Source organism: Mastomys coucha, unplaced genomic scaffold, assembly GCF_008632895.1.
Source record: "Mastomys coucha isolate ucsf_1 unplaced genomic scaffold, UCSF_Mcou_1 pScaffold7, whole genome shotgun sequence".
In the NCBI taxonomy this organism is placed as follows: domain Eukaryota; kingdom Metazoa; phylum Chordata; class Mammalia; order Rodentia; family Muridae; genus Mastomys; species Mastomys coucha.
The window spans coordinates 1,778,525-1,795,892 of record NW_022196913.1 but is presented as its reverse complement, the minus strand read 5'-3'; the positions used below and the strand labels follow the sequence as shown (position 1 = coordinate 1,795,892).

The 17,368-nt window shown below is 41.4% G+C and overlaps 1 protein-coding gene across 11 annotated transcripts in view; it reads right to left on the bottom strand.

Annotated features, from left to right (window-relative positions):
- The window catches only part of Bend7 (BEN domain containing 7), an 85,321-nt gene that overhangs the window by 14,648 nt on the left and 53,305 nt on the right, over positions 1–17,368 (bottom strand). The gene's annotated exons all lie outside the window — the stretch shown is intronic.

The following is a 17,368-nucleotide window of genomic DNA, read 5'->3' as shown; positions in this document are numbered from 1 at the left end:
TCAGTTTCTTTCTGCTGCTTACAGATCAGGATGTAGATAGAACTCTCAGCTTCGTCCCCAGCACCATGCCTGCCTGCATGCTGCCATGCTTTCTTACAGTGATGATAGTGGACTAAACCTCCAAAACTGTAAGCCAGTCCCATTAAATGTTGTCCTTTTATAAGAGTTGCCATGGCCTTGGTGTCTCTTCGCAGCAATGGAAACCTTGCCTAAGACAATCCTCCATAGCAGCACTATGTTTTGTTGGTAAATCTGGCGAGCAGCTGAGCCCTGGCTACACATGATGGCTTATGCTTCACCATGGAACTGGTTAGAAACACTAAGCAGTTTGTGTGGAAACTGCTCTTCTTTTGTGTACATGTGTCTGATGGGAAAAGAAAATGTTTTATATAGCTCAGTCAGGTCCATTCATGGCAGAGTTGAGAATATGTATTAAATGACTCCTTCTGTGTTGTTAATTTAAAATCAAGTGCAACATTACACAGAGATGTTCTCACGATGATCCCTAAGGACTCAGTACTCAACTAAACTAATACTGCTGTCCATCTTACTGAAATTCTAAGACTCAGTCCAGGCAGAAATCAACACCCTGCACACTGCATTAGATATGAGTTAAGACCTGCCCTATTAAGACATGGAGAGACCCAGGGCAGGACAAAAGAGAGGCAGGACAATGACCCCAGAAAGTCACACAGCATGTGACCACAGGTGAGTAGTACAGTTGACATTTCTGTTCCTGAGCACCCTCAATGTGCCTTTTTACCTTGCTGCCTGTAGGTCAGTAAGCAGCCGTGTCGCACTGCCTTTGTGGTATTTAAGATGTTGGTAATTTCAATGTGTTAAAAGGTCTCGTTCAAAAATAAATGACAAAGGGAAATATTGACAGATTTAACTATATAAAAATTGAAATTCCCATTCAATGAAAAGCAAACATCTTAAAAGACCTATGAAACCTGGCCACATTATCTATGCGGCAGAATGTTCGATACTTTAAAGAGTACACTCATTTAAAAGAGTGAGTTCAATAGTCCTGTAGATCAATACTGTATTTGAAGTATAAAATACTAAGGAAAAGGTTCAACTAATATGTAAATCAAAGAACTGCAAAGCACACTTTGTACACCTATCCTAAGACAGAAAAACAATGTCAAAAAGGTTGTGTTTGATAGTAGCATAACTGTGGCAAGTATTACTACACTAGTAGCATAAGACTGGGAATTTTTTATTGGGAAATATGAATAAAATATAATATGAGACCCATAAACTGGTTATACTCCCGATCAGCATTATTACTTTTAAAATTGTGTCCTAGGGAGATAGAGAAGTTGTATGTATAAACTAAGATGCAGGCAGTCCAGTTGTGTAGGAGAAGATATCAGGTATGGAGGGAATGGCTCTGCAGGCCAGACAGGGGAGAAGGGGTCCCGTTTGGAAGTTAATACTTGTCCTAGGTAGTCAATCATCTAGGGCAGATGAGTGACATTCTGTGATTGCGTATGTGAGGTAAAGGACAAAGGGAAGGCATTCGAGGTAAAGGCATAGTAGACCTGGGGTGGAGAGGTACAGCCAAAGAAGCTAGGCTAACGACACTGTTAGGTCTGGGCCTATGGGGACCAGTTCCAAGACCCTGGAAAATAATCATATAGCTGATGCATTACCTATGTATCCTATCATCATATATTTATGGAATAATCACAAGGAAAAAGTCTACATGCTTGGTTTTATTACTGTTGTTGTTTTAAGACAGTGTTTCTCTGTGTAGCCCTGGATGTCCTGGAACTCACTCTGTAGACCAGGCTGGCCTCAAACTCAGAAATCCACCTGCCTCTGCTTCCCAAGTGCTGGGATTAAAGGCATGCACCACCACTGCCTGGCCAGGCTCATTTCTTTGTCTCCCTCAAAGCACCCAGTATAGTGAAGAAGCTCAAGAAACAGGGGAGAAAGCCAACAGAGTTCCCAGTCTTGTTGCTAATATTAGCAAAGAACAGGAGCTCAAAAAATGTGGATTAATTAGAAAATGGCCTCTTTGAATGAGTAGGAAGTCTTAATTAACAAACCATATTGAAAGGGAAAAGGCCCCACCAGAATCAAATGCCCACACTAACATTCACTAACTGAAGAACTGTCAAAGGTGCTTGACGTTCTGACTTAATAAATAAAATTGACAAAACAATGCATTTGTATTTAGCATTCTATTCATTTAAATGAAAAGCATACTACAGAAATGACGGGGTAGACTGCCTTCTGAGGTAAACATCTTTTCACCTAGAATGCTATGTACACAATTAATTTCCATAGCAACCTCCTTTCTTATGATTGCAAAATGCTTGTGCCCAAATTATCACACATTAGCAAGTTGTGATTCCAAAATAATAAAGTAGCCATTGCCAATGGCCAATGGCTCCATGTGTGCGAACAGCTGGTTCAGAAGAACCGCAGGAAAGAATGTGCAAAGTTCTCTCTCATTCCGTGAGGGGCTGCAGCTCAGAGAGTTACAGTCTAACCTTGAGCTCGGTTATTTATCATTCACTTAAAAAGGTAACACTTCCTGCTTATTTTTTTATTTTTTTCAGTTAAAACTTTTCTGCTTTCAATAGAAAAATATTAGACAAATCACCATCCCCTGGGCCCATGACTAAGACCTTTGAAGGCGCAGCACGGGCTTCAAAAAAAAAAAAAAGTGCCTACACAAACAAATGCTTCCACTAGGCACACTATTGACATTCTGGCTCATGGATAACATCCAACTTCAAAGGGACTTTTAACTAGAATTTACCTATTGAAGATGAAATTCTATTCTCTCCATTACAATCGCAGATGAGACCTCAGAACAAGGCCAAAAGATTGTCATGGGGCTGATGTGAAAGCAGCGGATACGCTATGTGAATAGAGGTATGAAGTAAGCAGAATATATTTTGCTATCAGAATCTATAGCTAAAGGTCAAGCTATTATCCCAGTAACACTTCCATTAGGAGTAATGATGTGAAAAGTACCATTGCATTAATGCACTGGGGTTCCTACTACGTTAATAGTGGGTCATTAAGAATCATAGTAGGATAATTTGCATTCGTCCTCAGAATGCAGTAGGTTCTAAAAAGAAATTTCCCTCCTTCCTATTTTAATGCATCAAGAAGACAGGAGGGCTAATTTTAAACAAGCCCAAATAATCTGACCAAGTGGAGTGAGACCAATGATTAAACTAAATAAAAGAGTTTAAGCACCTACTTTGTTTAATATAACCTGAGGTCCCAAGGCACAGAGAGTATGTTAAGTCTCCAGGGAGATGACAAACGCTTGAGTAGATTCGTACATGAATAATGACTTTCCCAGATGCTTGCATTCACTTGAACCATGCCCTTTAATTGTTTATAAATAATGAATAGGCTTGTGGTGGCCGGGCATGCGGCTTTTAATATAATCATCAATGAGCCTGGTGCTGGGGAGTGTGTCTAACATCCAAACAGAGCACACTGGCCATGGTCCCCAAAACCAAGTTCAAGGGACTGTTTATCTGGGTTTTTCTGAACTGGGAAACCAGAGTAGGATGTGGACTTCTAGAAGACATCACTGTGCCATGCACACACTGAGGAGTGGGAGATTTGTAGAGATTCAGTCTTTCTGTGGTTTAAGAATTCTGGCCAGCAGTGATAGTACACTTTCAGCTACAATGACTCAGTTATAATTCAAGCTGCTAAATGGGAACTAAGGTTTGTACAAAGAGGATGTAAAAAGTGGGTCTGCATTAGATTTCAGATTCCTTAAGCCTTGAGGGGCTAGGGACAGCAGTATTTGTAGTAGAGTCCCAACTAGGGACCACTTGTAGCCAGGGATGTTCAAAGCAGAGTAAATCTCAGGCATTGGAATTAAAGACACTCATACCCATCTCACAGCCTCCTCTGCTCTCTTAAGGCTATTATTTTAGGCTTTCCACATGCTAAGCAGTTTATATAGCTCATTTAATCTTCACAATAACCAGTAGGGTAGATATTGTGATCTTAATTACAGATGACGAGATCCAAGGATGTGCAAGTTAAATAACTGATTTGAGATTGCACAGCCAGAAAGGACTGTTTTCCAGAGAAATTACTGGGTTTTTTAATCTTTGATTTGGTAGATGAGTATATAAGTATTGTAAGAGAAAGACAGCCAGATCCTCAACAGAAGCAAAGCGATGATTAAGTAATTATTTCCACGTCAAAGATGAAAATGTTGATGTTATTTTCAACCACACACAAAAGAAGTGTGGTGACATTTGGGGAGAGAAAACTGGATGAATCTAGCAGATCTTCTGCCCTATGGATATTACACCACTGACCATGGAGACCAGCAGAGTATATGAGGAAAAGCTATACATGGAAGCTAAGCCTGATGATGTATGGAGATGTGTGGAGACGTGCGGTGGAGCCAAAACCCAGCACTATAGCAGAGGGGAGCAGGACCTGGTTCTGCCTCCCCCAGCACAGAGAGCAATTACAATGAAACATGGTGTGCAGAACTGAAGAGTTACGGTGGGGGGGAGCCCTGCTACATCACCTATAAAACCAGAGCTGGAGGCAGGGAGTTGGGGAGCAAGAGGAAGAGCCCAGCTGATAAAGATGAGGAAATGTGCAAAGAGAAGCAAAGCCATGTTGTTATAGGGAATGGGGATCCACAAGATACAGATGCAGATCCTAGGGCAGCCCTTGCCCATATCATGTTTACATACAGACTCACAAGACAGCTTGTCTCCATGGGTACCTGAGTAAAACCCACTTCTGGAAGCCAGTGTTTCCATGGAGAGTCTTTTATATAGGTTGGAGGAAAGCCCAGGTCTTCATGTACCATTGATTACACTAGACCACATCCTCCAGTGCCACCAGGCCTCTGAATGCCCCAACTCTCTTTCTTAGGACTGGCTTCTGTACACTCACAAATCTTAGAAGTACATTGTGAGACAGAAAGTCACAAGAGGTCTTTTAAGATGTGACTGCTTCAGCATACAGTTTTTCTCACCCATTTCTGTAGGACTATTAAAGTGGGTGATGTTGTCTGACCCTGTGCATAAACAGGGTGATGCTTCTTATCTTGAACCTTGACACCATATGGCATTATAAGAAAAATAATATGTGCTCATTGAGGAAACCATTATCCAGCACCCACAGTGTAGCAGGATTTACTGGTGGTAATGAGTACATACCCTCCTGTTCTCAAAGAGTCTGTGGTAACGTGGAAGATGAAGGCAGATACAGGTCAAGAACAGAGGAAAGCTGGGCATGGTGGTGCATGCCTGTACATTTAGCGTTCCTAAGAGCTAGGCAGGGCCCCCAATGGAGGGATGGGGTCACCAACCCACCTTCAAAATTTTTGACCTAGAACTGTTCCTGTCTGAAAGAAATGCAGGGACAAAACTGGAGCAGAGACTGAAGGAAAGGCCATCCAGTGACCAACTCAACTTGTGATCCATCCTATTCACAGGCGCCAAACCCTAACACTATTACTGATATTATGTTGTGCTTGCAGACAGGAGCATGGCTGGCCTCTGAGAGGCTCTACCAGCCACTGACTGAGACAGATGCAGATACTTAGAGCCAGCCTTTGGACTGAGGTCGGGGACCCCTATGGGAGAGATAGGGGAAAGACTGAAGGAGCTGAAGGAGATAGCAACCCCATAGGAAGACCAACAGTGTCATCTAACTTGGACCCTTGGAGCTCCCAGAGACTAAGCTACTAACCAAAGAGCATAGCTGGTCCACACCCCAAGCACATGCATGTAGAAGACTTCCTTGTCTGGCCTCATTGGGAGAAGATGTGCCTAATCTTGTAGAGACTTGATGCCCCAGAGAAGGGGGCTGCCCAGGGGATGGTGGTGGTGGACTGGGGGTGGGGGTGGAGTGGGGTGGGATGGGGGAAGCACCCTCTCAGAGGAAAAGGGGAGATGGATGGAGTGAAGAACTCTGGGAGGGGAGATGGGGGCAACAATTAGAACATAAATAAATAAAATAATTTAAAAAAGAGTTAGGCAGAGGGACTGCAGTTCAAAGCTGGGCTGAACTACACAGCAAGACTTTGCATTAAACATACAAAATAACACCACAGAGATCAAGCTAATACATCAAACCTATAGAAGATCAGAGATAAGGGCTATCTTACCAAGCTTCAGCGGGAGGGTAGCCGCTTGGGGAAAACTTTTGGAGAATGTGATGGCTAAACTGAACCTTAAGAGAAAAGTAGACACCGAAGAAAGACAAAAGCAGCCACTGCAGAGACTAATGACTGAGCAAAGTGCCAAAAATCAGAGATGGTTAAGTGCTGAGCCCCAAGCGGGACATTGATATCAAACTCCATAAGGCTCAAGGAGCATCATGGGAAAGGATAAAGGATGTTAGAGCTAAAGCAGGAGAAGCGGTATAAGATGCTGTCCTTCGGGCATGACTATTCCACATGGATGCATAGCAGCTCTGGATACCTGTGTAGGGTCTAGCCAGAATACATTCCATCATGGATGGGAAAAAGGCCCATGTGGCTCCACTCCTAGATGAGGAGCCATTGCCAGTTGATGGCTGCCAGAGTAGAACAGGTTGCCAGTGTTCCAGTGGATTACTCTACATCCATAGGCATGCAGGCAGCATGTAGTACTGGTAGGGTGTGAAATCAAGGTGGCAGAAGGATTTGGGTTGGATATGATCATGATATATTATATACATGTATGAAATTGTCAAAGGATAAAACAAATGTTCCAAAAAGCTAGGGGAGGATATTTTGAATACAGGGAAGGTTACACACAGAAGTGAAGGTACACCATGAAGCTATATCAGGTAGCCACAGTCTCAATCACAGAAGCACAGGCATCACACTGATGAGGGAAAGGAGATAAGGTCCTAGGAGACTGAGATAGAAAGAACCCAAGCCTCTGCATGAAGCTGTGAAGATAGTGATGATCAACCAATGACACAGGGAGGAAGCAACAGGCAAGCTCCAGCCTCTGCAGGGAGGGCACGTTTGAAAATGGTAAATCTGGGGTTATAGCTGGAAGAGGTTTGGGGTTTGAGGTTATCCTGAAATTATAGATGAGCATAAGCCTTGCTGTTAGTGTCCCTGGGTCCAGACAAAAGGGAGAGAAGAGGGACTTTGACGAGTTGCAGTTGGTGTCACAGAAAAGGGAAGGGGGAATGGAGGAAGAGGGGAGAAGCCCACTACATATAAATTATTCTCAAACAACGAAGCATGAAGGACACAATCTGCCTTAAGCCAGATGCAAGAAATCAGAACTAGACTCCCACTAACTTAAGACGAGGAATAGCAAGGAAATTTTCTTAAGATATCACAGGAGGGATTTCATTTATCAAGAAAATAGTAAGCCATGGCCAAAGAATGGCTCAGATCATGAAGGAGCTTCCTGCCAAGACTTATAACCTGAGATAGACTCTTGGGATCAATATGGTGGAAGGAAAATCTCTGACTCTTGTAATTTGCACACATGCACCAGCTCATGTGTGTGCATATGTGTGTGTGTGTGTATATGTGTGTCTATATATATTACATATATATGTAGTGTGTATATATATATAAACATATATACATATATATGTATATATAAAATCAAGACCAATTACAAAAGAAGAATCGAATTTAATTTAGAGAACTTAAAAAGATAAAGTGGTTGAAATTAAAAATAAAAGCAGAGTGGGGCCAGCAGCATGGATCAGCCTGTTAAGGGGCTTGCTGCACAAGCCTGATGACTTAGGTTTGATCTCTACAACACATGAGGAGCATCAACTTTACAAATTGTCCTCTAACTGCCACATAGGCCACGGCACACTTGCTTTCAGCCTCTACCCTGCCACACACAAAATAAATAATAAAATATATAAAATAAAAATAAATTTAAAAATTCAAAGGATAAGTTAATCAAAGAATTAACATCATCAAGATAGGTAAATAATAGACCAATACATTGTAACATGCAAAAGCAAAGTAAGATACAAAACAACAACAACAACAAAAAGATACAACATAACCAGCCCGGAAAAAGGTCCAACAAACCGAGATGTTTCAGAGGGAGAGAAACCAGACACCAAAGAAAAATTAAATTAGGATGTTCAGACTAAATCCTAAGCTCTGCATGACCACCAAAGGAATAATAAACACGAACGTACACCTGGACCTGATATAAAGAAGCTAAAGAACTCCAACAGCAGAGACATCCTGAAAGCAACTGGAATGGACAGACACTGTCTACAAAAGCCCCAGGCTGAGAGCAGACTTCCCGCAGCTGAACCTAGAAGATACTGGAATACTTTGCAGTTTCTCTGAGGAAAGCCATCCTTCATCTAAAAGAAAGAGTTAACTGTACCACTGTTTGACGGTCATGATGAAATCTAGAGATTCTCAGAGCACAGACAGAAGAATGTTCAGATATACTCCTGTGCAAAGAGACACTCATATACCCTAAGGTGGCCTCAAACCCACCATGTGGTTAAGGATGAGCACAAACTCATTCTCCTCTTCTTCCTCCTAAGTGCTGGGTTCCAGGCATGTTCCTCTACATGCAGTTTTGTTTGGCACTGGGGACCAAACCTAGGCCTGTGTATATGCTAGGCAAGCACTGTACCAAGTGAGATACAAGTAAACATATACACATATCACACACACAGACGCATCTAAAAATATCTCTAAAAGTTTTTTTTATGGGTGGGGGAGGATAAAAGAATACTATTAGATTGTATGAGCAGAAGGGATTTTTTAAAAAAATGGACATTAGGAAACACGAAGCATTAAGGAAAAGAAACCTGGCTGTCACATCCCAAGTGGGACATAACAAAAGGCAGCGTGCACTGTGCTTTGGCAAGCTGGAAGATGAGTGGCAGTTGTGCAACACATGTGACTTAGAGAGGAGCCAGATAAGGTGGTGAGAGGACCATGACCTGAAAGAAACACAGGAAACACAGAAACTCACACGAGAAGCAGCAGCAGCAGTGCAGCAGCAGCGGCAGCGCAGTAGCAGCAGCAGCAGCGGCAGCGGCAGCAGCAGTGCATCATCATCATCATCATCATCATCATCATCATCATCATCAGCAGCAGCAGCAGCAGCAGCAGCAGCAGCCAACTGTGGCTCAACTCATTTCTAATTAGGGACTCGACCACTCAACGGTGAGTGCGCTTCCGAGGACAGGTGAAACCAAAGTCTGGCTACACTTGACACTGGTAAACGTAAGGGGAAGTAGGGTTGCATACTGCTTGTGAGAGCCACTTGACAATGCCCCACGAGGCTGACGCCATTGTTCCCTGTTAGGCATTCCCAGTGAACCCTTTAGGAAAACTCAGATATAAATTTCAGGGGACAAAAGATGACCTTTGACGTTAGATGGGTGAGGAGACTCAATCTTACTGTCTCGAAGAAAGTCTGTAGAAAGGAAAGGCTTTATTGTGCTGTGGCTGAAAGTTAAATATGGACAATCCAGAGAATCACTATGGACTCCTATCTTTAAAAAACAGGACTTTTGGAAGTAAAACCTAGTGGCAAAAGTTCATAGGGATCTGTTTACATCAATTTGTTAAGCATACAGAACAACAGTGAATGCCATGTGTGGACATTCAGTTATCTGGTGAAATTAAAAAGTGACAGCAAAGATACTCATGAACTTCAAGTTATTTTGAGATGATAAAGAAAGAGAAGAAGAGAGACAGGAGCCTTCTGATTTTTTAAGAAGCGAAGAGAACATCTGCAGTAAATAATAACATCAGTTCCCAACCTGAGGGGTCAGGCAGAGAGGGAAACAAGCTCTGGCAAGTCTCTTCATTACATTCAAGATGGAGACTATTAGTTCTACTTCTTAGAGTCAAGATTGTGCTAATCAGGACCATGGTCATACTTCAACCAGTCTATGAGACAGTCAAAATTTCTCCTAGGATTTTATAACTAAAAGTTAATTTGACCAGACCTCAGCCAAACACCTTATAGATGCTAGTCTGGAAAAGCACCCAAAGCTAGCTTTAAGAGGGACATAGGAAAGCCCATCTTTTCTCTAAAGTGAACCCCGGCAGATACACAGTGTCTATTTTGCCCCTCAGGGCTTCTCTGCCAGAGGGTGCCCTCTCCTCCCAATAGCAATGTCCCTTGTTTATCTAGACTTGGAACTTAGCCGCACAATCACCGTTGACACACAGGAGGCAAACACATACATACAAAAACATACAGTTCATGAAAGAACACGTATGGAAACCTTTTGGCTCTGGTGCATTCTTATCCTGAAAGAAATAAAGGAAGGGTTTCTTTGTTTTAATTTTTATCTGCTCTCTTTATATATATGAGTACTCTATTTGCATTACACATGCATGCAAGAAGAAGGCAGCAGATCATACTATAGATGGTTGTGAGCCACCATGTAGCTGCTGTAGATTGGACTCCAGACCTCTAGAAGGGCAGGCAGTACTCTTGACCACTGAGCCATCCCTCCAGGCCCTCATCCCTTATGTAAATAAAGGAGTTGATCCTATTGCTAGACTGGTAGTGGGTGAGCTCTAGCCACTCACTTGTCTCTGCCTGCCATTGTGCCAGGGTTACAGGCACATGCAGCCATGCTCTGCTATTTATGCAGGTGCTGGGATAGAAACTCACAAGTCCTCACACTTGAACCACAAGTGCTCTTACCTTCCCAGCCCCAAGGAAGGATTTCTTTACTAAATGTTACAGGTCTCAAAATATAGTTTCCAGAAGCTCACTTTAGAATTGAATTAGTACCAATAATTTAGTATGGCTCACAATCTAATGCACCCTAAAATCAAGGTTTTAAGGAGACTCAGTAGTTTAAGCAGTAGTGAACTTGATAAAAGAAATGTTCTCTGCATTAGATATATGAGATGGTGTGGGAACCGGCCAGGCAGTTCACTGTGCAGGTCAGCAGGCAAGTATGGAAACCACCCACCACTCAGCTGACTGCTACTGAGTAGGACTATTATCTAAGTTGGTAGCCATTATGAAAAGGGACTTAGACATACATAACATTGATTCCCAGCCATACTTAGGTAACTCTGTAGGTTTACTACTGAGAATTGGACCAAAATGTCTGAACCCTACAATTACTGACTTGAGAGACTTTGATGACCAGTCAAGACACACTCTATCATGGAAAAGGTAATGCTTCCGAAGCTTGAATGGTGCTCAGGAGCAAGCCTGCATGCTTACAATGCCTCCTTCATTACCTCTGACCCTGTTGGAAATGTGAGGTTTAGACAATTTTGTTTGGTAATTTTGTTTAATCACAGTGATTCTCAGAGATCTGAGCCGAGCAGAGCCTGGGAACACAGCCACACCCTCTGCCTGCCTTCACTGTTTTGCTATAGTGGCAGCCCTGTCAGGAAGGAGGCTGAGAAGCACCTATAGTGGGTTCTCAAATTAAACAAAGCTAATTTAAATTTATATCCAGCTAAGAAAGCCCACAGCAGAGCTCATTTATAACACAGTGATTGGGAAATATGATTAACACTTTCCGTGGGCAAGCTGTGGTATAGCATAGCTTTGTTTAATGCATCTGGTATAGTTCAAGGGAATCATCTCTGCACAGTGTTAATATCTGGACTAGTGACAAGCTTTGATGTAATGGTAATTTACTGTTTAATCCATTTTTCAGCAAAGAAAAATATTTGAAAATGACAGATTTATAGGAAAGCTACTTGAAAATTATCTTGGAAATCTTTGGTATGACTCATTTACTCTCTAGGCTAGCAAGGTACATACCAAGTAAAACAAAAACTTAAAGACTGAGAATCATCAAAAGCACAGGCAAGCAGCATAAAGTGGGGATGGATTGTACTATCCCCTTCTTCCCAAAAACTGCACCATGGAATTCACCTATGTTTGTCTGCTCTTGAGACAAATGTTTGATTGAGAATGTAATGAGTTTTTTTCAGTTTTTAAAGCTAGGGATTCTGGGTAAATGAACTTAAGAAGGTAGCCCATGGGTTACAGAACTCATGCCATAGTCAGCTAGTAAGTCTGGAGAAGGCACTGTCCAATGCCAGTGTAAGTATGACTCAGTGAAAATTAGAGTACCACTTGGTCTTTGCAGCCATCCATATGCCAAGCTGGGCTGGAGGGATGCTCAGTGGTTAAGAGCATTTGCTGCTCTTGCAGAGGACCTCACTTAGCTTCACATCTCCTACCATCACCTATGACCACTCATAATTGTCTGTAACTCCAGTTCTAGTGGATCCAATGACCTCTTCTGATCTCTATGAGCACTAGGCACACCCATGATGTACATACATACATGCCAATAAAACATACACATAAGAAAATTCCTAAGTGCAGAGGTGACAGATGCTGGAAGGACAAGCCACTGAGCAGGCCCCACCCCCAGGACAGATCAGGGGCTCACAGCATGTCTGCACCACGTCTCTGCACAGTGGATGTTAGGGCAAAGGCACCGGGTCTTATAGGTAGGCTTTTTGTTTTTTCTTCTTTCTCTTTTTCTAATTGAGATCAGTTTCAGGAAAATTTTGGCTTCATATTTTGAGGCTTACAATCAAGTTCCCACACATTAAGTTTGATATTCTGTCTCTGAGATACTGATTTCCTATAAGGATGAGTGCTAAGCAACACATGTAGCTCTGTCGGTATAATAATGTACTAAGAAGTCTTGAGATAGAAAAGACAGGAAGCAATAGACAAAGCCTGACTATGGATTCCATTATTGCCCTGACTCAAAGCCAAACCCTACAGTAAATTTACCATATTTTACCTTTCCAAGATGATGAGAACAGACTCTCTTGCGTACGGTAGAGCTTGTTTTTCATTCTCGGAAAATAGCATGTGTTTTCAGAGCCTTGGCTGGATACAGATTTAGTTCCATATTGGATTACCTTGATGTTTTATTCACAAGACTTATACATCCTTAGTCAAGATATGTCCTTTGATCTGCTGCTGTTAGTTTTCTCTTTCACACTTACATTCTAGATTTCAGAATTTCAGCTGCCCTTTCCAGCTAGGTCTGGGGAAGCTATGTGCCATCCATACCAACCTCTATACACATGCAATTTGGAGTTGTGTTTGGATTGTGTATGTGTGTCTAGGTGCATGTTCCTCAATTGCTCAGGTTTTTTTTTTTTTTTTTTCTGAATCTAAAACTATTTGACTCAACTGACTAGGCATTAAGACCTTGGGATTCACTAATTTCTACCTCTCAGGGATGGGGTTACAGTTACACACTGTACTAAGCTTTTACATGGGTACAGCATGTCCAAACTCTAGTCCTCATTATTGCAGATCAAAGGCTTCAGCCACTGAGCCATCCCTCCAGCCCGTGTTTCTTAACTACCCTTTCAGGTGAGGATAAGCCGACTGTTTGCTTCCTTCCATTCTTCCTGGGTTTATTGGTTATATGAGTGGCATACTTTCATGTATCAGAAAATTTAAAAGTAATAGAAAATGTTCTCTCTGCCCATAGGAACTTAGTCTTACTGGGAAGACAACACACTCAAACATCAAAAGGATGGCCACAGATCCTCACGTATCTGCTTTGCCAATGAGATTATAACAGCACAGTTTTTATTCCTAAGCTGCTCCAATTTAGGTCGCCTTCCACACAAACTATTAATAGCAAAGCAAATGGTTAAAACTTACTGCTACACTACAGAGAGGCAACAAGTATTGCAGGGATTTGGAGAAATGTAACCATTATAGTTGGGCATCTCAACAAAGTCTCATGGTTGAAATGATGATACTTGGGCCTGTCCAGAAAAAAATGACTTGGACCTGTCCACGAAGAACTGAAAGAGAAAGCCTTAGAGAGACTATAAAATCAAAAGCTAAGACCCAATAACGTGTAGTGTCTAAGGAATGATGCCCAAGCTTAGCAGGCTCCCCCAGCAGGAAGCACTGGGAAACACATCTGCAAGGAGAGAACTTTCCTCATCCATCACATGAGGATCATTTACTGAATAGTAGCAAATTTCTCAAAAGAGCACGGGGAAAAGACAAAGGAAAAAAACGTCAGCTCTGGGCAGTCTGGAAAACATGGAGACTGGGCTGGACTTGATTTTGTCAGTAAACAGCAGCTAAATATAGGAAATGACATTACAACATTTGGTTTTCACAAGTCTTACTTGGTCTGTACAGTAGGCAGTATAAACGAGAAGAACAAGGGGAGATGCTGAGCCTTTCAGGAAAATGTTTGAGAACAAAGTAATGCAAAGATTAATGGGGTCAGACAAACTAAAATGAAAATGAGCAAGAAGCTGGAAAAACAGAGTGGGCAGGATGGGTTGAAAAGAAACAAAAGTACTAAATGTGGTCCTTGGTTTTCAACCCTGAGGAGTACACTGGCCAGTGAAATTGTTAAAGACGTGGCTAACGCAGTGCTAGGGCTAGAAGACTCAGGCTACCTTCTAGAGGATGGCTATGTCTGAGGTTAAGGCAGGCCGCAAACACTACGATTAAGTCACAACGCTCTGTGTGTCTTATGGGGGCTGCCAGCTGGCTTGTTTGCTTCGAGCTTGTATCCACAGGTCTAACTAGGATACGTTCCTATTTAGTTGGACCCGACTAAGCAGCTTTGACTATGGAACACTGAGCTACAAAATCTCAGGGGAGTATGCACTTTAATACTGGATTTGCTGTGATCAAAGGATAGGGTAGATAAGAAGCTGCTAAGTCCAAGCAGACAAAGGTTTCTGAGAACTACCGTGAGCTGAGAAGGACCAAGAGCAGCAAGCAAGAAACACTCTGCAGAAACCTGTAAGCAGCAGCAGGGAGAAGCCCAGAGTCATGCAAAAGGCCGCAGCCCTCTCTTCTACAAGGCTGTCAGCAAGATGGCTACAGCATGCTTTCCCGATGGACACAGCATGCTTTCCCGATGGACACAGCATGCTTTCCCGATGGACACAGCATGCTTTCCCGATGGACACAGCATGCTTTCCCGATGGACAAAGCATGCTTTCCCTTACACAAAGGTATGTTCAGGGGCAGCCTCCAAGTCAATGACAGTTTTTGCTTTCATTTTAAATGACCATGGATTTAAAAAGGTTTTGTTTTGTTTTTTTGTTTGTTTGTTTGTTTTAATTCAGAGGCTACATACACTTTTAGTTTCCTGTGGATTCATCATTATTCTGTAAAACTACAAAGATGACAATTGTTCCATGACCGTTTGTATTCAGACATTTAGGGCAGAAACACTAGCAAATACCAACTGTTGGAGTCTCTCATGTTTTTTTTGATGCATATATTATATGACCCAGTCAACCCTGGCTTATGGAACTGAACTGAAAAATGTTACTGACATCAACTGTAGGTCCCAGAAAAAGCTACTGGGAATGTGACTGACTGATTCAGGACTTACTATACAATTCTGCCAGTGAAGATCTCTGGTACGCCGATAATTCAGAAAGCTGAAAAGAAAGAAGGTTGGCTGTGTGGGAAACACATGGCTGTGCATTGCTAGGGACCATGGCTAACTCATATGGCATCTGATGAAGATAAGTGCCCTTCTTGAAGACCCTGCTCTCGTCTTCTGGGAAATTTTCCTAATAAATGTACAGACAGGCAATGCCAACAAGGGTTCCATCATACTATGCGATGCAGCTGCCTCGTTTCTGCGACAGGAGCTTCTACAGGAGTCTGTCTCTGCCTCTAAAACTAGTGTGAAAATGAACGCTTGGTAAGAATTCAGCATCTGGGAATTACAACTAAGATTTTGGAAATTAATCCAAAAATGGTCTCTACCCACATGTGAAAGGCTGGAGAGAAATCAGGAAAAGATACCAACTTCTTGAGTTTGCCCCTGTCTCCAATTGCTCCTTCTATAGGAAGCAGATGGACCAGTAGTTCTAAAGAAGATGGGAGTCTTCTTTTGAGCTTTCACAAGAGCAGGTGTGAAGCAGGGCACACATTCAAACTCACTGTGGCCCAAATCTCAAGGAGTCTTATTTACTATGTTTGAGATGGCATCTGTGTGACATTAAGAAGCAAACTGAAAAAGGACCACTCAATGAAAACTTTTGTGGGTAAACTATGTCTGAGTACATTTCATTGGTATTATATTCCTGATGTTAATTCTTTACAGCACAGGTTGCTAACAACTCAAGGTCTACCAACTATTAGCAATTAGTGTTAGTAGCTGTGTAGGCAAAAGGCTTTTGTTTCATGTTAGCAAATTTAAGCTTTACTAAACATTCCATAGCTAGCTTTGCATCTGACAGGTTGCTCATCATTCAAGGGCTACTTTAGAATCACCTATTGGACTCTTCTTCTAGTGTTTCCTCCCCTTTAGGCAAGAGCATGTGACATGTATTTTATTCTGGCTTGGAGTATGGGTCTATGCTACTGGTTATTGGTTTTTTTTGTTTTTGTTCTTGTTTTTTTGTTTTTTTGTTTTTTGGCTGTTTTTTTTTTAGTTGTTGTTGTTGCTATTGTTGTTGTTTTTCGAGACAGGGTTTCTCTGTGTATCCCTGGCTATCCTGGAACTCACTCTGTAGACCAGGCTGGCCTTGAACTCAGAAATCCACCTGCCTGTGCCTCCTAAGTGCTGGGATTAAAGGTGTGTGCCACCACCGCCCAGAGCTATTGGTTATTTTTTTAAATTTTATTTATTTTTTATTGATTTAAGTTTTATTGCATTATGATGAGAAAAGATACATAATTTCAATTTATTTGAATTTGTTAACATTTAAAAAACATTTTAAGTAAACAGAATTACATCACATTCTTCTTTCCCTTTTGTACCCCATTTCTTCCCACAGAACCCCTCCTTCAATACCTGTAATACCTTTTGTTTTTTTTATTTTGTCATATTCTTTAAAATTTATAAAATATTGTAGCAATAAAAATGAATATTATAAAAGTTGTTTGATATAAACAACAATTGAACAGTCTTATATAGAAGCTTGTCTACAGCAATACTGAAAATACGTGTTTTTCTCAATATAAATTTTAAATAACTACTAATGGATTAACTGTATATTTCAAAGTAATACATCACTACTAATATTTTCTTAAATGAACATTAATATATAAGGTGTTTTTGTTTGTTTGTTTTGTATTTAGTAGAGCTTAAGATCTTGGCTCTTACTGTGGTAACTTGATACAAGAGTTACAAACATCAAGCAAAGCATTCAGTCTTACTCTTTGTTGTTCTCTTACAAGCCCCCTCCCAATTTAATTGTCTACATTACTTTTGGGCATATAAATACTTTTAAAATATGTAAGCTGTTCTGAAAACCATAGTATACTGTAAAAACATGAAATAAACAATACTGCTAATAGAGAGGCTGAGATAGGAGAAGCAAGATCTCAAGACCCTTATGTTATACACAGCAAGACACTGTTATGAACAAACAAGCTGAAAGTGTATATGGATTGTACAATATTGGACCTATTTCTCTAATTACCAAATT